The sequence below is a fragment of the Odocoileus virginianus genome, chromosome 14 (genome assembly GCF_023699985.2).
Source record: "Odocoileus virginianus isolate 20LAN1187 ecotype Illinois chromosome 14, Ovbor_1.2, whole genome shotgun sequence".
NCBI lineage: Eukaryota > Metazoa > Chordata > Mammalia > Artiodactyla > Cervidae > Odocoileus > Odocoileus virginianus.
This window is the reverse complement of record NC_069687.1, coordinates 1,085,910-1,112,874: the sequence shown is the minus strand read 5'-3', so window position 1 is coordinate 1,112,874 and position 26,965 is coordinate 1,085,910.

Genomic DNA, 26,965 nt, shown 5'->3' with positions numbered 1-26,965 from the left:
TTAAAGCTCAACATTTAGAAAACTAAGATCATGGCATCCGGTCCCATCACTTCACGGCAAATAGATGGGGAAACAGTGGAAACAATGACAGACTTTATTTTCCTGGACTCCAAAGTCACTGCAGATGGTGACTGTAGCCATGAAATTAAAAGACACTTGCTCCTTGGAAGAAAAGCTATGAGCAACCTAGACAGCATATTAAAAAGCAGAGACATTACTTTGCCAACAAAGGTCCATCTAGTCAAAGTTATGCTTTTTCCAGTGGTCATGTACGGATGTGAGAGTTGGACTATAATGAAAGCTGAGCTCTGAAGAATTGATGCTTTTGAACTGTGGTGTTGGAGAAGACTCTTGAGAGTCCCTTGGACTGCAAGGAGATCCAACCAGTCCATCCTAAAGGAGATCAGTCCTGAGTGTTCATTGGAAGGACTGATGCTGAACCTGGAGCTCCAATACTTTGGCCACCTGATGCAAAGAGCTGACTCATTTGAAAAGACCCTGATGCTGGGAAAGATTGAAGGCAAGAGGAGAAGGGGATGACAGAGGATGAGATGGTTGGATGGCATCACTGACACGATGGACATGAGTTTGAGTAAACTCTGGGAGTTGGTGATAGACAGGGAGGCCTGGGGTGCTGCTGTCCATGGAGTCACAAAGAGTCGGACACGACTGAGCGACTAAACTAAACTAAACTGACCTGGGTCTTCGAGAACTGCCAAGGACGGGGAGTTTTTAATTTATCAAAAGTTATCTCCATGGTGTGGAGCAAAACTGTATGGAAGAGGAATGTTTTGTGAAAGTTTACTGTAAATCAAAGGTGACTTGTAGGTGACCGATAAGTAAAAATGATATTATCATCCATGAGGGGTATCCTGTGGTTCCTGATGGGGGTGTAACTCGAGAGGATTCACTACCATCACTGCCTCCGAATTCAGTGCTGGAAATTCTAGAGGCCCGCTCAGCAGAAGAAGCTGCATCTATCCACTGACTTTCCCACCAACTCGAAGTTTCCACCCAAAGCGGGAGGGAGAGCCCGTCACAGCGATGCTCCCGGTGTCAGGCTTCAAAGTGAGCTCTCAAGGAGAGCAGAAACGGGGATAATGCGGGAAACAGGACCCGTTAGGGAGCATCTGTGTAGGGCGTGTACATTCAGTGAACCAGACTTTTCTACCCTTCCCCTCCGTTTTCTAAGTCGAGAGTCTCCTCTACCCCCTTCATCTTATTAAGAACATTACAGAAAATTTGCTTTCCTTTGTTTTTCTAACGTATTTCTTTTTTTTGTAATATATATATTTATTAAAGTTTAGTTGACTTACAATGTTTCAGGTACACAGCACATTGATTCAGTTATCCAAATACACATGTATTATTTTTGAAATTATTTTCTATCATAGGTTATTGCAAAATATTGACTATGGTTCCCTATGCTATACAGTAAACCTTTGTTGCTTGTTGTATATCTATTTTTTAATTAGAAATCTAGCATTCTATTCATACTAAGTCAAAGTGGAATCAAAATGTCATAATTTTTTTAGTTAGGCAAAAAATCATAAGTTTTCTAAAATATATATATTATACATATTTTATATATGTATACAAGATCTTTTTTACTTACACTTGATAAAGGCTTGAAAAAGAACATCAAAAAAAGTGAGAGATGGACAAAACATATTTCTAGCATATTAATTTTGTACAATATTCTAAAATACTGGGAAAAGCTACAGTCTAACATTTTCTGATCTCAAATTTTAAATTGCAATTGCACAAATTTTAAATTGCTATTAGAATAGAGAATATATTCTGTATTCTTCAAGCTACCAAACAAAATCTGGGTCTCCCCGGTGGCTGGTCAGTAAAGAATCCATCTCCCAATGCAGGAGATGCAGGAGATGGGGATTCAATCCCTGGGTCAGAAGATTCCCCTGGAGAAGGAAATGGCAACCCACTGCGGTACTCTTGCCTGGAGAATCCCATGGACAGAGGAGCCTGGTGGACTATAGTCTGTGGGTCACAAAAGTCAGACACAACTTAGAGACTGAGAATGCACGAACGCACCAAACAAAATCGGATGAAGATATAAACCAAATTTAAATGCATATGTATGTTGTGTTTTACAAACTATAAAAGGACCTGCGATCTCTAAGGAATGTAACAATTTAAAGATGACAAAGAGTTTGGCTTCCCCTGGTGGGCTGCCGTATGCGGGGTCACACAGAGTCAGACACGACTGAAGTGACTTAGCCGCAGCAGCAGCAATGTCGTTTGGTTCAGTCTGTCCCTTGGGAGGGCAGCACTAATGTTTCTCCACCATCCGTCACATCTGCATGAAGCAAGCCCCACAATCTGAACGGTTACTCGGTGTCAGGAATGAACTTGGGAGCACGGGCATCAGAAGGCATCTCTGGGGTCTGGTGGGTTATCCACTCTGGGCCATCAACCTGATCCCTTCTTAAGGAGCTCTGTCACCAGAGCCTGGCTTTTGTTTGCAATCCCTTTGGCAACAGCGGAAAGCCAAGACCCAGGCCAAGGAGCAAAGGCCTTGGCAAAGCACAGTTGGAGAGAAGAGACGGAAGGCTGGTCACCGCTGAGCCCTGCCACGGGCACTCAGGGTCTGCTGCTCAGATACATCCATAATGAACTGTGTCTGCCTTTGAGGAATCGCTTCCAAGGGTCTGCTTGCAACTGGGTCTAATAATCAACATGCAATATGAATTCCTCTTCTCCTAACTTCAGTAATATTTGATTAACCATTTAAAGCAGACTTCACCACTTCCCCCAAACTAACTCGTATTCAACTGAACAAGGCAGCTTCATGGTAAAGGTACAGTCGGCACCTTATTAAAATGAGGATTGGCAGAATCTTGGCTGAGGATAAGGTATAATTATATTGAGCTAGAAAAAAAAATCCATGAATATAATTCCGTTTTCTTCAATGAACTTATGTGAAACAAATATTTTCGACCTGAGTGTTAAAATTTAAATGAAACATTAATTTTAAAAGACCCAGGTAGCTGAATGTGCTATATCCTTTATTAAACCAAAAGTTTTTGTGGAAAATATTTACATTTTGCTTTTCTCTTTTTCTCAACATTGTCTAATACATTGTTGGTGATAAATATTTAATGAATAAGCAAAATAATGGAGGAAGAAAGGAAAGAAGGAAGGAAGACATTGGTCTCTCTATAACATTATATTAATGTTGGTGAGTTTCAAAAATTTAAGATAAAATAAGTAAGTCTTTTTTCCTCTTTAAAATAGCCAATAAAATGAAAGATTTCAAAATTCACTGAAACTGTTAATCCCAAGGAAATTCAAGACCTCTTCAGCATCAGTTCAAAATACATTCTGCTAAATGTTTTTGATACAGCAATTGACTTATCTGTTAATATTCACTGTTTTTTAGCTCAGATTTAAATTTTTACATTGTTGTTTTCTGATGGCACAAGTAAGTTTTAAAAAGTATTTTTAAGTGAGTGGCAACAACTCTTTTTCTACCATAAAAGGAAATAAAAGAAAATTTTAAATAAAATTTTAAAATGACCCATAACTACACAGAACTAATTTCAATTTTATTCTTTCCTTTTCAGTCTTTGTTCATGCATATGCTGTTTTAAAATTTGCTTTTATAGAATATAAGCAATATTGCACTCTACTTGTCTTTTATTGAACATAATTATTACATTTTGCAACACTACCCACAATAATCTTTAGAAGAGCTATATATTATAAAGCTCATTGAGTGCCTGTCCCACATTGTTTTAACCATGTGTCAATGTTTGGCATTCACATTGTTTCTAATTGTTCACTGTTTAAAGAAATACTCCAGTTAATATCTTTTTACAAGTGGGGTTTGTTGTGTGAGCTTTTACACAATTCACATAACACGAAACCTACCATTTTCAGCTGTACAGTTCAGTGGCTTTTAGTATTTTCTCAGTGTACAGCAACCTCCACCCTATGTCATTCCAGGATGTTTTCGACATTCGGAATGAAATTTAGGGTCAGCTTTTCCATTTCTGCACACACAGGCCACCACAATCTTAATACACACTCATCTGACTGCGTGTGACTTACAATAGTAAGTCTTCCAGTCCATGAGCATGGAGTGCCTTCCCCCTTACTGAGGTCTTTTTAAATTTCTCTTGACAATATTTCATAGTTTAGGGTGTTCAAGTCTCACACCTCCTGAGTTAAATATATCACTAGGTATTTTATCCTTTTTGGTGCTATTATTGATCACTTCAGTTCAGTTCAGTTGCTCAGTCATGTCCAACTCTTTGAGACCCCATGGACTGCAGCACACCAGGCCTCCCTGTCCATCACCAACTCCCAGAGTTTACTCAAACTCATGTCCATTGAGTTGGTGATGCCATCCAACCATCTCATCCTCTGTCTTCCCCTTCTCCTCCTGCCTTCAATCTTTCCCAGCATAGGGTCTTTTGTAAGGAGTCAGTTCTTCACATCAGGTGGCCAAAGTATTGGAGCTTCAGCTTCAGCATCAGTCCTTCCAAAGAATATTCAGGACTGATTTCCTTTAGGATGGACTGGTTTGATCTCCTTGCAGTCCAAGGGACTCTTAAGAGTCTTCTCCAGCACCACAGTCCAAAAATTCTATTTATACCTTTGTTTGGCGGGGGGGGAGTTGCCCATTGTGAAGGAGTAGAAATACAAGTGATTTTTATATGTTGATTTTGTCCTCCAACTTTGCTCTCTCATTTACTAACTTTAAGTGCATTTTATGGATTATTTCAGAGTTTCTGTCTATAATATTAAGTAATCCATGAATAGAAATAGTTTTGTTCCTCCTTCCCAATGTGGATGCTATTTATTTCTTTTTCTTGCTTACCCGCCCTGGCTAGAACTTCCAGCACAATTTTAAGAGCAGCAGTGAGCACAGCCTTCCTCATCTTGCTCTTGATCTCAGGAGGTGAGCTTCCAGGCTCTCACCACTGAACATGATGTCAGCTGTGGGCTTTCCATAGATATGCTTGAACTTGCTGAGAAAACGGTTCCTTCTATTCCTCATTTACAGAGTCTCTTTTATCATGATAAGATGTTAGCTTTTTCAAAAGCCTTTTCTGCATCAATAGAGATTATCCTTTTTCTCTCTTCATTCTATTATTATGATGTATCACATTGTTTAATTTTTGAATGTTGAAACACCCTCATATTCTTGGGATAAATCCCATTTGGTCATGGAGTTTAATCCTCTTAATGTGCTGCAGGATTTGGGATGCTCGATTTTTGCTGAGGATTTCTGCATCTATTTTGATAAGGGACACAGAGCTATAGTTTTCTGTCTGATGTCATGGCCTTATAGATGTTAGGTGGTGCTCCATCTTCTAACTTGCTGGAAAAGTGTGAGAACGGTTGGTGTTCATTCTTCTTCAAATGTGCGATGAAGTTCAACAATGAAGGGATCTGTCCTTATTCACTGAAAAGTTTTTTTTTTTTAATTATTGACTCAATTTCTCATTTATTACAGATTTATAAACATTTACTCTTTCTTCTTGAGTCAGTTTTGGCACCATGTGTGTTTCTAGGGATATGTCCGTTTTATTTAGGTTATCTAATCTGTCCGCATAGACTTGCCCACAGTATTCTTATATTTTTGGCTGCACCAGGTCTTCGTTGCAGCATGTGGCTCTTAAATGTTCTTAATGTGGGACCTAGTTCCCCAACCAGGACTCCAGCCCAGGCCCTCTGCATTGGGAGCCTGGAGTCTTAACCAGGGGACCACCAGGGAAGCCCCTCATATAACTGTTTTTATTTCTATAACTATGTAGTAATGCCCTTGCTTTTATTCCTGAATTTGGTGAATAGAGTTGTCTATATCATTTCTTGATTAATCTAACTAAAAGCTTGTCAATATTTTTATCTTTTCAAAGAACCAATGTTTAGGTTCATTAATTCCCACTTGCTTTTCCTCTCTCTAGTTCACTTTTCTCTGATTTAATATTTGTTATTTCTTTCTTCTTGCTTTCAGATCTGTTTACTCTTTTTCTTGTTCTTAAGGTGGAAGGTTATGTTGTTTATTTGAAATCTTCTTTAAGGAAGGCCTTTTGGAGCACTGTTCCCACTCTGGCCCACAAGTTTAGTGCATTGCTTTCATTTTCATTCCTCTCCAAGCATTTTCTAAAGTTCCTTGTGTTTTCTTCATTGACTCATTGGCTGTTTAAGTGTGGGTCATTTCATATCTGCATAGCTGTAGATCTTCCAGGTTTCCTTCCGTTACTAATGTTTCATTGCGGTTGGAGAAAACGTTTTGTAGCATTTGCTTTTTAAGTGTATTAAGACTTTTTTTGTGGTCTCATACATGTGGCTGATATACCCATCACAAAATAGACACCGAGGTAGAGAACATAACCGAAGAAACAGATGGGTGTTTCATCTTGGAAAACTGTAGCTCCACCAGGACAAACGCCATTCCAATCAGCGTGCATTCACACTGCAGCCTCAGACATGCAAAGCAAGAGCTGGAAAATTTTAAAGCAGAAATAATTAAATCCCCAATTTCAGAAACAGATTTTAACCCAACACTCTCAGTGACGCCAAAAGAAGTAGACAAACAGGTTTTGGGATTTAGAAATCTAGAGCAGTGCAGAGGCGACCATGGGCCTGGGTGTGGAGGCGACCTCTCCCAACAGCATGACATGTCTCTACAAAGCAGGCCACGGGGTAGGCTGCGGCAAGCCCCCAAACCGAAAGCATCCCAGGAGCGTTGTCTGATCGCCTACGGTTACAGTAGCATTCGATGACCATAAGGTGACCGAATAATCCCCGTGTTTGGAAATGAAGAAGTGGAGCTGGAAATAGCCACTAAACGGAAGAAGAAATCCTGACCGAAACACAGCTACAGGTTGAGCTGAAGTTAACAAATATCTCAAATATTAAAATGTGTCTACGCGGTTAACTCGTGCACAAGAGACGCAGCCTCGAGCTCGTGTGTCAGAAAAGAGGGAAAGCTAAAGAACGAGGCTGCCCTTGATTTATTCAAATGATGTTTGCGCACCTCAGTAAAGTTTTCGCGTTTTCTGTACGCACCTCTCTGCATTTGCCTGGATCCCTCGTGGCTCCAGAAGTCAGGACCGCAGATGGCAGGAGGACTGCGAGGCACCACCTTGGTCAAAGCGTTTCAGGAGCATGAACGAGACCTGGTGATTGAGACGATCTACAGTACAGCAAAATGCGCCGCAGAAATAATTCATGCCAAAACTCAGTGACGATAACACCAACAATCTGGAGACCTGATCAGCACCGCCGTCTTCCTTCTGCCCAGCGGAGGACTCACCCTTTCACTGGAGACCACGCCCACCCCAGGCCCAGCGGAGGACTCACCCCTGCGATGGGGACCTGGCCAATCCGAAGCAGCACCTCAACTGGGCGATTCAGAGACGGGAGGCGGTGTCCCCGTGGACTGTGGCGCTGACACCTCTGGGGGCCACGCTGGTTCACGAGGGTCCTTGGTGCCCCGGTCTCTCTGGGAAGCAGGCAGCGTGTGCAGCAGGCCGTCCATGACCCAGGCGTCCCATCCCACTGCCGTCTGGGGCCGTTCTCTGGCAACACTGAGGAATCCACCGTCTTGACCTCTTTAAGCTTCTGGATCCCCCAAATCTTACAGAGCTGGTTTCCATGTGGGCCAGAGGGATGTCACTGGGGTGACCGGTGACCAGTGGACTTGTCCCTGCCCACTGCAGCCCCTCTGGCCTCTGACTCCTTGGGGTTCAGCCACTCCTGGTCTCCTGCTCACAGGGAAGTTCTCAGAGGAGGATCAAGTTAGTACCTTGTTTCCTTCGTTTCTCTCCGTTTCCCATCTAATAAAACCCCCAATAATAATCCCACCATGTGCAACCTGAAAGAAGTCATCAAATCAAACTCCCAAAGGTCATGGTGGAGAAAACGCTGCCTTGATCTTAGTCTCTGGCAAACACGTGTCAGAACTCTTTAAAAGCAGAATTCTTTTATTCATCCATAGGTTAACTGTGGGGAGACCCTGGGCTGGATTAGGTAAAAACCTCAGCAGCTTGACCTTGACCATTTGACCTCCAAAGAAACACGCCCCCCCCCCCAGCTGTTTGGTGACCAAAGGACCTCAGTGCACTGACACCTCATTTCAACCCCCTCTGAGGAAGGAGCCCCCGAGAAGACAGGCGTCATCTCAGGGACACACAGCCGTCGCTGGAGACCAAAGGGATGGTTTCAGCAAGTGGGACAGACATCTATAAACCCCGCCTTAATCGCTGAGCTGACGGTCACCCATCCATTACCCACTCAACCAACGCACCCTGGTCGTGCTCCGTGCACGTGCGAGGCACCGGGACTCAGAGGAAGGCGGACGGACCCCCCTGCCCGCGCCCCAGGCCCTCCGTGCCCTGGGGGGTGGGGGAGACCAGATGGCGGCGAGCAAGGCAACCAGGATGCGCGGGGCTTGGGGCCCAGCTGGGACCTCATCCTCTCGTCTCTCCTGGTTCACTCGGCAGATCTGCCGGGGACGGGAGGAGGTGGAGAGCCACCCTTCCTGCAATGCAGACTGAAACCGGGGCCTCCCCGCCAGCGCAGCAGAGAGGCCCGGGGATCGGGGCCTCCCCGCCAGCGCAGCAGCGAGGCCCAGGGCCGGGGCCTCCCCTGGGCGCAGGTGGGCATGGGAGCGGGGCATCTACCTGGGGCACAGGTGGGTGTGGGGCAGGGCATCTACCTGGGGCACAGGTGGTCATGGGGGTAGGTCCTCCACCTGAAGCACAGGTGGGCATGGAGATGGGTTCCCCCCCAAGGCACAGGTGGGCACAGGGGTAGGGCCAGGGTGGTCCTCCACCTGAAGCACAGGTGGGCATGTGGGAAGCTCCTTCACTTGAGGCACAGGTGAGCACGAGCGGGGCCTTCACCTGGGACACAGGTGGGTTCTATGAACACAAGTTAGTTCCCTTTAGCATTCAGCAGCTACATTTCAACCTTATGATTATTTTAGCATCACTTTAGTCCGTCCTAGTCCTTCCTAGGAAGAAGGCAAATGGCACCCCACTCCAGTCCTCTTGCCTGGAAAATCCCATGGATGGAGGAGCCTGGTGGGTTGCAGTCCATAGGGTCGCTAAGGGTCGACAGGACTGAGCGACTTCACTTTCACTTTTCACTCACGCACTGGAGAAGGAAATGGCAGCCCACTCCAGTGTTCTTGCCTGGAGAATCCCAGGGATGGAGGAGCCTGGTGGGCTGCCGTCTATGGGGTCGCACAGAGTCGGACACGATTGAAGTTACTTAGCAGCAGCAGCAGACCCTGACCAGAGCTAATCCTGTTTTCCAAAGACAGGAGGCCTTTATTCGCTGATTGACAGAGTGGAATCTTTTCTTCTCTTCTGGGCCCCGGAGGTCCACACGCAGAGCAAACGTGACCGTGAAGCACACGCTCCCAGACCCTGCTCCTGCCGTCAGCGAGCTGGACCCACAGAGCCTGGGCTGGTAGGAGCCCTGCCTTGTGTGGAGTAGAAACCAGGGCTTCAGAACAGGCACAGGGGACGAAAGCCTGGAAAGCATGATCGCGGCAAGCGCACGGTCTCTGCGAAGGCTCTTTTAAAGCTTCACCCCCGGCTGCCCGCTGAGACTCAGGCCTTACTGAGCCTCCCAGTGCCCCACTCAGTCTTCGCCAAGGAAGGGCTTCAAGGATGGCGTCTCTTACCTGTGCCCGGACTGGCGAGGGCAGGCTGACCGCTCTAGCACACAGACGCTGTTCTTCAGTCTTTAAGCTGCATCCGACTCTCTGCGACCCCATGGGTGGACAGACATAAAACCCCGCAGAATTCTCGTCCGTCTGAAGGGAAGGGCCGGGCGTGGGGCAGGGGCCTCCGCTCCACACGGACAGGCAGGGGCCCCGGCTGTGCCCTGCCGGCTGGGCGCGGGGCCTCGAGGACATGGGGGCTGGGAAGAAGACTGGAGGATGGTTCCTGTACATCCGAGAGCGGACCTAGCATGCTTCTCTCCACCCGCGAGCTGCTGGTCAGATGTGGACAGTGTATGAATGCGGTGAGCTGGGACTTAGCCGTGGGCGCGGGAGGGTGAACACAGCAGCTCTGCACCGCGTCCTGTTCCGAAACTCGGGAGGCAGAGGCCACGTCTTCTCTCAGGGGGTCCGCCAGAGCCGAGCCTGTCCCGTTGTGGGTGCTCACGGCGAAACCCCAGACCACCCGAGCCCTCATCCCCCCACTCCCTTTTCTAGTGAGAGGCTGCGGGAGAGACAACCGGTCCATCCTAAAGGAGATCAGTCCTGACTGCTCATTGGAAGGACTGATGCGGAAGCTGAAGCTCCAATCTTTTGGCCTGCTCCAAAGAGCTGACTCACTGGAAAAGACCCTGATGCTGGGAAAGATTGAAGGCAGAAGGGAACGACAGAGGACGAGATGGTTGGATGGCATCACCAACTCAGTGGACATGAGTTTGAGTCAACTCCAGGAGTTGGCAACGGACAGGGAGGCCTGGCATGCTGTAGTCCATGGGGTCACAAAGAGTCGGACACAACTGAGGGGTTGAACTGAACTGAACTGTGGGAGAGACCGCGGTCTGGAGGTGGAAACGCACCGGAGCGATTTCCAGGGCATGCGGTCACAGACCCCGGACGCCGTCCGTCCTGACTCTCCCGTCCTTGACTGCACGCGTTGCCGTGGCCTTCCCAGGAGATCCGCAGGGTGCAGGTCGATGACACAAACTGCCAAGGGCGGCTTCCAAGTGCAGGTCTCCGCAGCTGTGGCTTCTCTTGCCCTTTGAGCCAGGAGGCAGCCGTGGGCCCTGTCGCTGGGGCGCCCCGCTCCCCTCCCCAGCCATGTTTGTTGGCGGCTGGACGGCCCCCCTCCCGGATCTGCTGACTGTAAGCCGCCGGAGAGCAGGGCCTTGGCTCAGGTGCGCTCTCCTGGCGCCGGCCGGGGCGCCGGGAAGCCTCCCTGCGCTGGTTAATACTTGATGAGCGAGGATGGCAGGTCCTCGGGGCGGCCCTGGAGGAGCCGCTAAGTGGCTCTGCGCCTCAGCTGCTGCGAGCACGTGTCAGTTCTCATCCATCGAGCCCGGCTCCCTCGCTGTGTTCGGGGGGCCGTGAAATCGTCCCGCAGTCACGTCCGCTGTGGTTCCCTCTCACACCATTTGCCCCATTACTGCGTCCAACGATGCAATAGTCACAGCCAGCCAGGCAGGGCTGAACACGGAGCATGAGCTGGGGGCATCTGATGTGGAAAGCGGCGTTCCTTCTCTGGGCATCATCTCTATGGTCGCTTGATTCATGCAAATCTATTTCTAAGAAGCACAGTTCCGTAAGGCAAGTGACAAGTAGGGAACGAAAGCAACTTTTTGACTTTCAGGTGACTGTCACAAAATATCTTAGATCCACTTGTCCTTAAAAATCCTCAAGGACTTGAAAGTTCAGGAAGAGGATGTTTTTGGCAAAGGCAGCCTCAGGAGGCAGGCCCAGCCCAAAGCCAGAAGAAGGGACCGCGTGAAGGGCCCCTGCAGGCCAGGGGAACAGCCCACCCATTCAGCACCCCGGGGCACGAGGGCACAGTCTCCCCGGGACAGCTCAGCAGGGACTTCACAGGGCCGGGCAGGACGGGGCGAGGTTCCCCTTGCTCTCTCTCCAGGAGCCCCGGGGGTGCTGCAAACTTAATTGCAACCCTGGCTGGGAGAAGCTGGCCCCCCGGCTTCGGGCTGATGCGGAGCGGCTGCCTCTGGCTCATGTGCACAGGTGTTCAAGTCACAACTGAACCGGCTCCCCTCCTCCCCACCGCAAAACCACCCGGCTCCTGCCAAGCCAGTCTGCACACACACCCACACCCTCAGCACGTCCCGAGCGAGCTGGGCGGCAGCAGGAGGCCAGGGTGAGCCAGCCAGCTCCTGGGCACAGAGGGTGCCATCAGAGCAGTGCTCCCGGCCACTCTCAGGCGCCCGAAGGGAGGACAGAGCAGGCGCAAACGGCACCCACTCGCCACCCACCGCTGGCAGAACCCGAGGCTGGAGCCTGCCGTACCGTCAGCCCACTCCTGTTGGCGCGGGGCCACTTTCTAGAGCCAAAGAGGCAGGACTGGAAGGTGCAGGAAGGCCCTACGACGTCTGCACGGGGAGGCAATTCCTGGTTCTCCCAAACAGCGACCGCCTGGCCTGCTTCAAAACCAGCAGCCTCTCCGGTTGAGTGGAGTCATGGGGTGTCTCGATCATGAGCTAGCTTGTGTAAAAACAGAAGTGGGCAGGAGGGGAGACCAATTTAACATGAAACAGAGCCACAACCCTCACCCCCGAAGGCACGTGGCTTTGAGGGAAGAGCATTCAAGAGAGATGCCCGCCTTAGGTGTGGAAGAGAATGGCATGCTTGATCTTCTGTGATTTCAGTGGGAACAAGGGTGGCACTTTTGATAGAGCTCTTTAGAGACTAGGAAACTTCAGTGCCTCTGCAGAAAACCGCTAACCTGCGCTAAAGACAATAGTAACCAAGACAAGAGCGATGGCAGAAGGGGGACAGGGAGGGAGGAGAGAAACTGCAACCACAGAAATGCCTGCTATCCCGGGTCGCTGGGTCCCCTCTGAGGACAGGAGCGGCTTCCTCTCTCCTTGGTCGGGAGCCTGGAGAGCGGTCTGTCAGGCCTGGCGGCAGGCATGCCCCATCCATGCCGTCCAGCCTCCGCCCCCTCCTTCCAGGGGGCCACCACGCCTTCCCTGGCTCCTCGTTCTCAGCGCTCTGCTTGGCCAACGGGGGCCCGAGCACCGAGCCCACTGCTGTGCTCTAAGGCCAGGTCAGCTGGCCGTGAGACCTACATGTCCCCCAGGCCCGTGCGGAGCAAGGCCGCCCACATGCTCGAACGCTTTGCCATAGCCGTCCTAAAATCCTTAGCCACACTGAAGAAGGGCTCTACGTTTTCCCCGGCTGGTCCTCTATCTGCCTGCGTCTCCAGCCCAGAAACCCTCTGGGTGCTCGTCAGCAGCAGCGGAGCCCGCTCTGTGCCCACTCTGGGGCTCGGGAAGCTGGTGGGAAAGTCCAAGGCGGTGACCCCAGGATGCCACTGCTGTCCAGAGGACCCTGGATTACCTGATGGCCACCTGAGCTCTCCCTTGGATTTTAGTCATAGAGATAAACATAAGGGCTTTTGGAGAAGGGAATGGCAACCCACTCCAGTACTCTTGCCTGGAGAGTCCCATGGACAGAGGGGCCTGGAAGGCTACTGTCCGTGGGGTCACCAAGAGTTGGACACAACTGAGTGTAAGGGCTTTGTAGGGGGCTTTCCCAGTTTCTCAGCGGAGAATCCGCCTGCAATGCAGGAGATGCAGGAGACGGGGATTCAATCCCCGGAAGAGAAATTGGCAGCCCACTCCCGCATTCTTGCCTGGGAAATCCCATGGACAGACGATCCTGGCAGCTATACTTCGCGGGGTCGCAGCGTCAGACAGGGCTGAGCACACTCACACAAGGACTTGATGAGCAACGGAGATAGAGAACTCTTCCAAAATGTCATTGTGCCGAGGTTTTGAACTCATGGATAGCACAGTTGTATTACCTTGTGGTTTCGGGTACCTGGTGAGACCCAAATCCCATGATTTATTCGCCCACACTCTCCATCAAACAGACAACTGCCAGATTGCCTTTCTTCTGTTTTCTATAGGAAGAAAGAAAAATCACCATTGTGTTTATTCAAGGAACCAAGGTCATCTAGTCCTTAGAATAGAGACTTAAGGGATAAAATAAGTTTTCCCGATTCACCCAGAGGACTTTACACCGAGTGAATCAGCCAGCTCTTCGCCCTGTGTTCTGGAAAGAGCAGGAGGAAGCAGTTTAACTGCTTGTGAAGTTAAACTGTGAAGATGAGTTTCCTGCCAGGGGAGGCTGGGGAGTGTTCTCACGACCCCCCTCCCCGCCCCCCCAGCCGGCCTCCGTGGGAAACTGAGGGGTTTCCTCCCGCAGCGATCGCCCCGTCCCCAGACAGACTCACGTGGCTTCCAGACGTGCTTCCTGCGGGTTTAAAGCACCCCAGCAGGCAAAAGGCAGCCTTGCTCGAGGCAGGGCATCCCGCGCCAGGGACACCGGCCGGCCGCGGTGCAAGGGGAACCGCTCCAGGAACCCCGTTCCCACCTAAGGCTCTGGCCAAGCCCGCGCAGCCAAGCCCGATGGGGCGGGGCGGGGCGGGGCCCGGGTCTCCCAGCCCCCGCGGCCCGGCCTCTTCGGTGGGACAGCTGTCTGGCTAGACCCACACTCGCAAGTTGGCTGTTCTCAGCATCTCCCAGGCCAGCACTGTCCAAGAGAAACAGAGTGAGCCACATGCACGTTATTAAATTTTCCACAGTCACATTGCAGAATAAAAAGAAACAGGTGAAAGTGATTTTAATGATCTATTTTATTTAACCCAAGATATTATCATTCCAGCATGTCATTAATGAGACCCCTGGCCTCCTTTCCGGCCTCGGGCTCTGAGGCTCGGGGTACAGGCCCCGGGCAGAGCTCTTTCCAGCTCAGGGCCGCCGCAATGCAAGCACCCACCAGCGCGTGTGGAAGGCAGCCTCCATACTGGGCGGCCCCACCCTAGACAAGGCTGAAATGCCGGGGCAGAGCTCATTTCAAGTGTACGATTGCTATTCACATGACCTGAGAGAATCGCCCAATGAACGGATTCTTTTCCCTTGACTGCGCTAAACTTTTAAGGAAGAGTGAGGAAGTGACACCCTGGCAGCCAAGCCCGGCGCTGAGTCCACACTGAAAACGAAAAGCCTAATTTTAGATGCATTAAATATTGGCAGTTTCCATGAGTCACTTTGTCCTGGATTTTTGTAAGTTGTTATTAGATTCTTGGGCTTCCGTGGTGGCTCTGTGGTGAAGAATCTGCCTACTGAGCAGGAGACTAGAGTTCTGACCCAATCACTGGGTCAGGAAGATCTTCTGAAAAAGGGAATAGCAACCCACCCAGGATTCTTGCCTGGAGAATCCCATGGACAGAGGAGCCTGATGGGCTACAGTCCAGAGGGTCACAAAGAGTCAGACACGACCTAGCAACTAAACAAGCAAAAGTAAGTTGGGCTCTGGAGCAAAGAAGAGACCAAGGACACGGAAGGTGGGAAAGGAGGTACAAAACCACCGCTGCTCTAGTCTGGAGGTTACCCAGGGCAGAGGAGGAAGCCACTGCTGCTCCTGGGAGCTCACCCTGCGACAGGGATGCTCGTGCAGGTGATGTCCTGGGGGTTCTTCCTGGCAGGGGTGAGGGGAGCAGCAGGGGCCAGGGAGGTGGTCTCAGCTGCACACGAGATCCACCCTGACCCTCAGGGAGGCTCTCTGGGGTTGGAAAGACCCGTGGGGGGAGGGGGATGGCTAGACACAGGGTGCCGGACCGCAGACCTCAGAGTCCCAGGGGCCTGAGGGTTTGCGTCTCCACCAAGCTCCCAGGAGGTGCCGATGCCACAGGCTGGGCTCGCCTTGAGAACGACTTTAGTCTAGAGCATGGGGAGCAGCCCCCCACCCACCAGAGTCCAGCGGCCAGGTCTGGCCAACCAGTCCTTGGGTGTGCGGGGTATGTGACCTCCCAGTCGAGCGGCTGGGATTTGTAATTACCACTGGAAGCAGACAGTCCACGGTCAGTGGGGACTTCCCGCCCTGTGGACCCCGCACACTGACCGGAAGAAAGGGCTGGGGCAGGACACCAACCCATCCCCCGCCACTCGGCCAGCTCCATCAGTGGAGGCCGTGATGGGCTGGGCTGATGAAACATGAAACAACCTCCCCAGCCGCACCTTCTTCACTCGAGGCCTCCCTCCAGACTGGCCGGGCCTCCCGCACCTGAGCAGGAACGACTTTGCTGAAGCAAAGTGCCCTGTTGGCCATGGGTCCAAGCCCTCGTTTGTTAGCACTAGGAGATGAGCTCCTGTGAAGCACTGGGTGGTGTCCAGGGCATTCTCAGGCTCCCTAAAGCCCCCACGGTCTCCCCAGGAGTGAGTCCCCCCAGGGACGCCAAGATGCTGGAGAAAACCTCCAGGGCTCTGGTGCCCAGATCGGGTAAGGAAGCCAGGGATTCCCAGGGCCCAGGGCAGCTGAGAGAGGGTGGCCTGGTGCCCACAGGCGTCCTGAGAACTGGCTGAGCTTGCCTCTGTGGTCCAGTCAGTGGGGTCTGCGAGGCGGGGGCGGGGGTGGGGGCGGTCCACACGAGAGTCAGGGCCACCTCACAGGTTTCCTAGGTGAGTTTCCTGGGAAGAAAGCTCTTCAGATTGAAAGCTGCCCGATGCCGCCAAGAGCCCCCAGTCCAGCCCCTGCTTCGGGCCGGCACACTGTCTCAGGTCCTGCCAGAATGATTTTAATACAAAATTAATAATACGCTGGCAAGTTTGGTCACCTAAGACCTAGGTGATAACTATCTGTTGTCTCGTAAACGTGGGTGCAGATAAGCCTCCTTTCAGACCCGTAGGGGCTCTCCCAGCGGGACCAGCGACAGGCTTCACAGGCAGGGAGCGCTGAAGCCCGCAAAGAGCCTGAGAACCACAGGAAAACCCGACTAAACAGAAGATACGCTTTGTGGCCGTGACTCCCAGTGTACGGGAAGCAAGCTTCTAATTTAACCCTTGCAACAAGAAGTGCTGGGGCTCGAAGGCGCTCGGAGAGGGGCGGTGGGGAACGCGAGGGCCCCCGGGTGGGGTGGTATGGGATGACGGATGGGGCCCCAGGTGAGGTGGCGCCTGGTGAGGGGGTCCTGGGAGGTGGACGTGGCATCGGCTGGTCCTGCCTTACCTTCTGGGGCCTCTCTGGGCACGTTGTCACCTCACCTGGGATCAGACCGGACGTGATTCTTAAACCCCTGCAGAGCTTTGTGTCTATGAGCTGCATCTGCCTATATTTTCTGCTAAAATTAAAAACGAGAAAAAATCAAATGTATATCGATGAACTCGATTTAAAAGTAACTGATAAACCCAAACGTCACGACCTGTGGTCCCTACAGCATCTCCTCCATGTTTCTTGGTGCCACCGGCTAAAAAAGGTAAACTCCACTCTTGGCTCCAGGGCTACACCCGAGGCTGGCAGGTTGCCTGCCTGCCCCCACTCCGGAGCTGTGGGGGGCTGCCCAGGCCCGCTGACCCCACACGGCCATGGAGTGCTGGAATGTGGCTGGTCTGGACTGAGACGGGCTGTGGGTGTGACATACGGTTCAAAGAATTAGTACAAAAATGCAAAGGATCTTGTTACACTTTTTTATATTAGGTACATGTTAAATTAATAATATTTTGGATGTACTGGGTGAAATAAAATATATATTAAAATCAATTTCTTCTGTTTCTTTTGACTTTTTTTCAATATGACTTACACAATTTTAAATTACACACATGGCTTGAATTATATTTCTTTGAGACAGGGCCCATCTATTTCACCTTCATATTGGACCAGATGTCCTACACTTTACTAGGACAAAATTTGCACTCTAGAAAAAACAGTTTAAAACACCACTTAGAAAATACTGGGAAAATCCATAAGCCTATTCCCCCTTTGCACAAATTTATTTGCTAAGAACCAAAATAGTTCCCAAGCTTCCCAGGCAAAATTCCTAAAAAAATCAAATATGCTATATTTTTTAAAAGAAAAAGAAACGGGTCTCCCAGTCGGGAAGGCAGCTGTTGGGAGCCTGTTTCCGTGGCTGGCTGAGTGCCCCGCCCCGGGTGACGTAGGTGGGGACCACGCCAAGTCGTTCAGGGTCGGCCGAGAAGCAATGTTAATTTCACTGCATGTCTGCGCACACTGCCCAGATGTAGCCCTGGTTTTCCTGCGTTGCCAACTGGGGACCTGGTCGGATGAGGAGTGAAACCCCTAGAACTCCATCCATGAGGGCTGTGGGTCTTCACGAGTGCAGAGCCCATGAAGGCCTGCTTGTGGATCCGGCACCCACCACTTCCTCTCCAGCCGACGTCTACCCTGAGTCCCTGCCCCGACACAGCCCGTGTCTGGTGGGACATGAGGACAAGTGGGTGGACGTTCGGACAAACAGTCCTCTGAGCTGGTGATTGAAGCTGCAGAGACCGTGAAGCAGAGTCAGCAAATGCAGCGGCTGGGGGACTTTAGGATCGGAGGAAGGTCTGGGAGACGCGCAGTGTCAGAGCGGTGATGGGGCGTGGAGACGGGGCAGCTGTCCTCCTGGGGGGCCACCCATGAGAAGGCCATGGGGGCAGAAGGGACAGTGTGGTGGGCAGGAAGCCTGCATCCCAGGACAGGCCCCGAACCCGCCCGGCCTCCTCCCCACTGACCTCCCCCGGGGGGGGTGGTCAGGACTGGACAGGTGGGGGCCTTTGCTCTGAGAGCGGCCCGGGGAGCAGTGGCTGCAGCCTTGCCCTGACGGAGCGATGGGGGACCAGGTGTTTGCACCTGCTCTGAGCGTTCCCTTTCTTCTCCTTCCCGGGCCGGGGCCTGGGGGTGGAACCACAGCCTGGAAGGGCGCTTAGCCTGACGTAAAACTGAAATACCGTTTGATGAACCTCCGGGACAGTGGCCTGTGTCTGTGTCAGCTGCACATGTGCCACCTATCTCATCCTAACAAGATTCCGTGATTTTGAAGCCCTAAGGGAACTAAGACTGGGGCTCCGGCAGCAGGCCAAGGAGAGCTGGTCTTGGCCAGAGGAGACTTCAGGAAACACGATACCAAACAAAGGAGGGCCAGGCTGCAGGAGACCCGGGGGCCCCAGGAAGATCTCGGGGTTGAGTACAGGGGGTGGGGTCTGGGTCAAGCGTGTTGACCTGTGCTTCCAGTGGGCAAGTTTAGCAGCTGTATTAAGAATGGACTCAAAGAGCCAGGGTGTGGTCGGAAGAGACCTCGAGGTCTGACTTAGAAAATAAACCTGTGGTTACCAATGGGGAAAGGGGTCAGTCAGTCAGTTCAGTCGTGTCCAACTCTTGGCGTCCCCATGGACTGCAGCATGCCAGGCTTCCCTGTCCATCACCAACTCCCAGAGATTACTCAAACTCATGTCCATTGAGTCGGTGATGCCATCCAACCATCTCATCCTCTGTCATCCCTTTCTCCTCCTGCCCTCAATCTTTCCCAGCATCAGGGTCTTTTCTAATGAGTCATTTCTTCACATCACATGGCCAAAGCATTGGAGTTTCAGCTTCAACATTGGTTCTTCCAATGAATATTCAGGACTGATCTCCTTTAGGATGGAGTGGTTGGATCTCCTTGCAGTCCAAGGGACTCTCAAGAGTCTTCTCCAACACAACAGTTCAAAAGCATCAATTCTTCAGAGCTCAGCTTTCTTTATAGTCCAACTTTCACATCCATACATGATCACTGGAAAAACCATAGCTTTGACCAAATGGACCTTTGTTGGCAAAGTAATGCCTCTGCTTTTTAATATGCTGTCTAGTTTGGTCATAGCTTTTCTTCCAAGGAGCAAGTGTCTTTTGATTTCATGGCTGCAATCACCATCCTCAGCAATTTTGGAGCCCAGAAAAATAAAGTCTTTTGCTGTTTCCATTGTTTCCCCATCTATTTGCCATGAAGTGATGGGACCAGATGCCATGATCTTAGTTTTCTGAATGTTGAGTTTTGAGCCAACTTTTTCTCTCTCCTCTTTCACTTTTATCAAGAGGCTCTTTAGTTCCTCTTTGCTTTCTGCCATAAGGTTGGTGTCATCTGCATATCTGAGGTTATTGATATTCTCCCAACAATCTTGATTCCAGCTTGTGTATCATCCAGACTGGCATTTCACAGGATGTACTCTGCATAGAAATTAAATAAGCAGGATGACAATATACAGCCTTTACATGCTCCTTTTCCAATTTTGAACCAGTCCACTGCTCCATGTCCAGTTCTAACTATTGCTTCTTGACCTGCATACAGATTTCTTAGGAGGCAGGTCAGGTGGTCTGGTATGCCCATCTCTTTAAGAATTTTCCACAGTTTGCTGTGATCCACACAGTCAAAGGCTTTGGTGTAGTCAACAAAGCAGTAGATGTTTTTCTGGAACTCTTTTGCGTTTTCTGTGATCTATCGGATGTAGGGGGGATAAATTAGAAGTCTGGAATTAGCACACACACTTCTATTAGTATATATAAAGTAAATAACCAACAAGGATCTATCGTCCAGCACAGAGAACTGTACTCAGGATTTTGTAACAGCCTGTGACGGGAAGGAATCTGGGAAAGGACGCATGCGTGTGTGTTGCTGAGTCACTGTGATGTGCACCTGAGACTAACGCAGCATCGGAAGTCACGTACGTTCCGTAAAAAATTGACCCTGGGAGCAGCCAGGGCCGCCTCTACCATGAGGCCGGCCAGTCCCAGCGAGCGGCCCAGCAGTCTTCAGAGCTGGAGAGGCCGGCTGGGCCAGCAGGGCCTCATCACGCCTTCGGGGCCAGCCCTGCTCGGGGACGGACCTCGCCTCGTGTGTAGCATTCAGAGCCGCTCAGAAGCTGCTTGACCTTCCTGGGCTCCTGCATTTAACTGAGGAGGGTCACGCTGCACCTTCCACCCGGAGGGAGTCAGCGGGAACCAGGGTTCCCCGTGGGCCCCGGTTATCCACTCTGACCACGAATCGCTGCTGAGTGGGTTGTGGTCCCATGGCCGTGATGCTGTGGTCCCTGAGATGTGAGAACGTGTGAACGTGGGGGAGATAGACAGACAGACAATGACAGTCAAAGATAGGCAGCATGTAGAACTTAGATGCAGGCAGCTGATAAGGAGGGACAGAGCTAGACAGACAGGTGGAGGGAAGAGAGGACTTTCCAGTGGAAGAACACTCTTTACCTGCTCCAGAGACAGGGACATGGCCGTGCCATTCATACAAAGTGGGAGGCAGGTGTCTGGTCCAAGACTAGAGGCACAGATGTACTGAAATGAATAACCTAAACATGATCGAGAGCCTGAGTAAAGTAAATGTGAAAAATACATTGGGCAGAAACTGTTTCTAATTTTAGGTCAACGTTTCCTAACAAATACGTCTGAGCTGCTAACAAACTCTGAGCTGCTAACGGATGGTTTCCAACGCACGCGGGTTATCGTCACGGTTCACTGATCAGATACTTTCCCCCATGAGTCTCACTGCAGGATTTCCCCAGAGTTTCCTGCTGCAGACGCGTGAGCAGTGCTCCAGCCTCCCTGCCTCACTGGAGGTGGGATTTCTGTTAGGAGAGACCCTGGCCGAGCCTACCTTCAGGCCCAGAGTCCCCCCACCCCCGCGGAGGGCTTTGTGTGTGCTGCGTGGGATTGGTGGACGAGGGGATGGGGCCGCCAGGGTCGGGACCGAACTCCACGGCAGGACGATGCCTTCAGGTCAAGAAGAAAGGTCGGCAGAGGCGGTGGAAGCTCCGTCTCCCAGGACGCGGAGGCTCGTTCCCAGGCCCCTCTGCCCACCGTGGGTCCCACACGGGGCCCTGTGGCTTCAGGAAGGAAGAGGCGCAGGCTGCTGTAGGTGCTCGGCTGTGCGCCCCACCCGCCCCATCTAGACTCCCAGACGGACTGCGTGCCCTGGGACCCTGGAAGAAGCCGGGCAGACCACTGCCAGCCCGGCTCGGGAGGGCAGCCCCACACTCCTTCCTGATGAGGCATGGGGGGCCACTGCGGACGTTGCTTTTCCAGGCTTCCATGGAGCCCCATGGACGGGCCAAGGTTCTGCAGGTCGTTCAGCCAACATCCCACACGCGAGGTTCCACTGTTCTAAGCACATGCATCAGATGGCTCGGGCTGCCCGTGCGTGAAAACCATGCTATGTCATCAGAGCCCCCGCCTGTGACCCACCGAGTGATGCCCCGGGGTCCAGCTGAAATCCTCACGCTCCTCAGGGACCTTGGTCCACATGGATGAAGGACCGTAGCAGCCGTGACCCCAGGACCAGGGCGGCAACAGTGGAGACGGAGGCACTTGAACGTCATTCGAGATGTGTCGGGACCTCCATCCCCAGCTCCGAGTCCTCCCACGGACTTTCCTCCCCGATAGGTAGTGCCTGCAAGGGGACAGCTCTCCCCGCCCAGCGCCGCCCACAGAGGGCCTCGGTCGTCCCCCACAGCGCTGGGAAGCTGTGAAGGCAGAGTTAATCTCCTCCCTCTCCACGCTAAAGAAACGAAGCTCCGCTACATCGCCAACAGAAGACAAGGGCAAATTCCAACGTCAGAGGGAAGGAGCGGGCCCTGCCAGGCTCTGGAGTCCCGTCCACTCACTGGGCAGATGGTGAGCAGGGGTCCCCACACCCAGGGGACAGCAGGGGACCTGGGCCAGGACTCAGGGGGACGGGGGGCACCCTGCAGCCCTCAGAGGGCGGGCCACGCGAGTGCGCCCAACATGAGGAGCTGGCAGAGCTGGGTGTGAGCCAGCCATCCCGTCTCCCCATCTGCAGAACAGGTAACAGCCCTGCTCGCTGTTACCCAGCAACGATCCCACAAGGAAGGAAGGAAAGGCTCGAGGCCAGGACCTGGGAGGCTGTGCTGGGCACGCTGGGAGCAGGACCCAGAGAACTGTCATCCTCGCTCCAAATCTCCTTCCAGAAGACACCCAGATGGGAAGGGGTTGAAACATTGTCACCATCATCATTCCAGTCCCGCAGTCCCAGCGCCCGGGTGAGCCCTGAGAGGTCCCGTGAGCAGAGGACACGGAGGAGGGGCCACTTTAGGATGAAGATGGAGAATCCAGACTGGGACCTTTGGTACCCAGGAGGTGGCCAGGGGGAGATGTCCAGAGGATGGGCCTGGGGGGAGGGGAGGTCTCTGCTCCCACTGAAAGGGAAGCAGGACACGTGGGCAGAGGAACCATCCTCCCAAGGCCAAGACAGAGGGAGTCCTGGGTACCCAATCAGGACTGATCCCACCGGGGGTAGAGTCCAAGGAGGGGCGGGGGCCCCCAGGGCACACAGGGATGGGATGTGTGCTCACTGACACACACACACACACAGACACACACACACACAGACACACACACAGACACACACACACAGATACAGACACACACACAGACATACAGATACACAGACACACAGACACACAGACACACACACATATATACACAGACACAGACACACATACAGATACACAGACACACAGACACACACACACACACACAGACACACACACACAGACATACAGATACACAGACACACACACACAGACACACACACACACAGAGACATACAGATACACAGACACACAGACACACACACAGACATACAGATACACAGACACACACAGACACACAGATACACAGACACACACACACACAGACACACACACACACAGACACACACACATACAGACACACACACAGACATACAGATACACAGACACACAGACACACACACAGACACACACACACACCAGCCGCCCTGACCCCGAGCGCAGGCGCCCTCCTCCACAGGCCAGCGGTTGCTGCTGCCTCTGGAACACGGGCCCCGTGCAGCCCTTCCTGTCCCCGACCCCGCGGTGCCCCCCCACCCCGTTCCCCCACCAGGCTGGGCGCAGCGGCTGACCCCAGCCCTGCTCTGCCCCAAGAGCCCCGGGCGCTGCTGGGTCTCCCCTCGCTTCTCGTGGCCTCAGGCCCTGCAGCCTTATCCCCCGCTCCCCCAGAGCCTGGAACGCCCCACCTTGGCCCGCTCCCGCCTGTTGGTCCCGGGGCCGTGTGATGAGCGCGGTGCGTGGTCTAAGGCGAGCCCCAGGCTCCGCCTCTGCCTCTAGGCTCCCTCACGGTTCCCAGCGCGGTCAGCGATTCACGAGCCAAGTCCTGTGGGTCCCGAGCTGCAGAGGAGACGCCGCGGGCAAACCAAAGTCCTCCTCAGAGACACAGCCACGCTCGGTGGGCACTCCGCCCGGCTGGACTGTGGGTGAAGGGCCCTGCAGAGCTGGGCATGGGGACCCGCCGCGGCCTGCGGGCCTCGCCAGGGCCCGGACAGGAGCCACGCAGAGTTCTGTCCGCTGTCACCCCGCCAGGGAGGCGGGGCTGGCGCCCAGCTCTGGCCTTCGGGGGCCTCCGTGGGCTTTCCCCAGCCCCTCCCCCTTCCCCGTTGTCAGTAAAACCCGGGGAGGGGGCTGCAGGGGGGCTTCAGCAGGGAAGCAGACGGGGAGCAACTTTGCACACTCTGACCCACCAACATCCAAGCACGTTTCCTGGCAACGGGTCCCGCGGGGCCATGTCCTCACCCACGAGTAAGCGCGTGCCCGGCTGGAGCCAGGTGCTGGGGCTTCCCGCAAAGTGCCGCCTGAGTCCATCCTCACTCACCTGTGCCCCTGCCGTGCCCCTCGGGCCGCAGCCTCCCTGGACTCACTCAGGGAACCTGCACCCAGGTTTTTGCACCAGTTAGACTGGTAATACTATTCCCGGTGGAAAGTTATACACGCTACTCTGATTCTTGCAGGGGTGTTGCAATAATATTTCTGAAAGAATGGTAGAGGCTTTGTGTTAATATAATGTGACCCATAATTAATTCTGACATTCAGCGTCGGAAGCTGAAGATGAAAAATTAAGAAAGAGCTTCGAAACCAGAACACCTTACCCCTCTGTTGAGCAGCCGTGTCTTAACGTCTTATAAATAATAATATTCTAGACTCGTTTTTATGGTAAGTGATTGATGATCTCAGAATGACCTGTGATGGGATAATTAAATCTAATAGCATGCTGTTTCTTCCAATAGCATGCTGAGGTTATTATATTGAAAGACCCGTGATTTATTGAGGGAATCCAGATAGAGTTCCAAGGAACTCTGGAAGACTAATTCTTGTTCACTACACGGAGACCAGATAAATTGGCCCATGATCCGTAAGGACTGTGGAGAAAGGGGATTACCCCCAAGACTTAGCCAACTGATTGTTGTGCAAAAAGTGGGGTTTCCCACTCAGAGTGTTTCTGAAGTGTGGCAGTGACAGCAGGTTTCACCGAGGACATTTTAAGCTTGAAACAGAGGAGATGACAGGAGGAATGTGTGGGACCCTGACTAGAAAGAAGTTTGGGGTTTGCAGATGGCAGTGAAGTGCGGATCCAGGTCAGCCCTGGCACCAAAAACACCATCACGGCAGACTCTGATCTGAAGTAGGGGCACTTGGAAACCTCAAATTTCCCAGCAAAATAAAACTGTGTTGTAAAAAATGTGACCTGAACACTTACATTTCCAACAGTCGATATTGCTGCACGTGAGAGAATCTTTGCTGCAAACACCTCGGGGCTGGAGTGAAGAACACTGGCCACGTGTGTGGTGGTGGGGGGCTCTGCCAACTGCCGGGGGGCCCAGGACAGACCAGCCCTTAGAGGAAAAGCACCTGTGGAAGCCTTTTCTCCAGGATCTTAGCAACCGAATTGCCCAAGGTTCAAAGAGGAATCCCCAGATGATAACGACGACCCTATACGCGAGACAGCAAAAGAGACACAGAGGTAAAGAACAGACATTTGGACTCTGGGAAAAGGCAAGGGTGGGATGATTTGAGAGAACAGCATTGAAACATGTGTATCACCATATGTGAAATAAATGACCAGTCCAAGTTCAATGCATGAGGGAAAAAAAAAAGGAATCCTGCCCAGTCCCAAGGCGATGCCCAGGGTGATGGATCGTCTGGGGGTGGGACCCATCGGTCATTCAGGGCAGGGCAGCGAGCGGACTAAGAAGTTCTAATTCCTTTCATTTCTGATTCTCGTCTGGGCCACGAACTGTACCCAGAAGCCGCCGAGGATGTGTTAGAGCCTCGGGCGCTCTGTCCAGTGTCGGGCAGGGAGAAGACGGCAGGGAGGGAAGGTTGGGGCGAGTCTGTCTGGCTGTGAAGTCACGGGGGGTGTGTGCTGACACAGAAGCAGGAGCACCCAGCCCTGGGAGGGCGGCCTGAGTCCCAGGCAGCACCAGACGCTGAGACAGGGAATGCAGGGTGTGCAAAGGCCAGGTGGCCATGGGAGACGCCCAGACATTCAGGCTTGGCGGCCGGGCTGGCTTGCTAAGCGGGAACCAGAGGCCCCAGCTGGCTCCGCAGAGCACCCGTGCCCGCTCCCCCAGTTCTAGGGCTGCACAGGGCCCCCCGCCGACTAGAGGAGCGCCGAGAGCTGGATGGCCTCGGATTTTCAAGGCGGGCTGGGGGCTGCTGCTGCCTGAGAAGTGGCACTGAGCTGAGAGAGCATCACTCCAGGGAGAAACCCAGCGCTCAGCTCCGAGGGGACCACACAGTGGTCAGCCGAGCCTCCGGAGGTGGACACAGCCCTGCATCCCACGCGCTGACCCCAGAAGGGGCCTGCCTGGTCCTCCTCTGATGAGGCGCTCAGCACGGATGGTACTGCTGCGTGTCCGCCACCCCCGTCCTCCACAGCCCGTCCCGAGGGCCCTGCAGGGCAGGGGGCCTCTGTGTTACAACGTTCCCCACGGTCACACCAGGACCCAGATTTGCGGGAGGGGGGGCGTTGGGAGGAAGGGCAGGTCAAGCCTGACACTGGGCTGCAGGTGCCCACCCCAACGCGGCGCTGGGGTCCAGCTCCCGGGGACACAGAGGCCGGTGGGGCCTTACCCTGTCCATGTCCACGGTGATACACCTCCGTGTCCTCTGCCTGGAGGGCCTGGCCATAACCCCCGCCCTGCCCCGCAAAGGCCACGGCCCCTCCAAAGCTGCCCTGGGCACCCGCCAAAGCCCCTGCCTCCTCAGTGCCTACGCTGCTCAAAGGAAACGAAGACGCTGCTAGCCTGTTTCTGCCACATGTCCTGAGGGAGGGTGGGAACCCACTGTCCCCACTGCCTCTGCCCAGCGTCCCCATAGCTGCGAGCAGAGTCCTGCCTCCGTGTCTCCAGCAGCATTGCCTCCCTGTCCATCCATCCGGGCCCGTCCGGCGGAATAGGTAGGAGAAGCGGATTCACTTTTTGTAAGACTTAATGCAAGGCATCAGCTCCCAGACTGAGGGGCCTGGGGAGGCAGGTCTGAAGCCCCCCAGGGCAGGTCATGCTGAAACCCCAGCCACTGGCCCTCGCTGCCATCCACATGCGAGCTCTCTCCTTTGGGGGAGCCTCAGCTCCATTCCTGAGACCTTTCCACCAATTAGACCAGACCC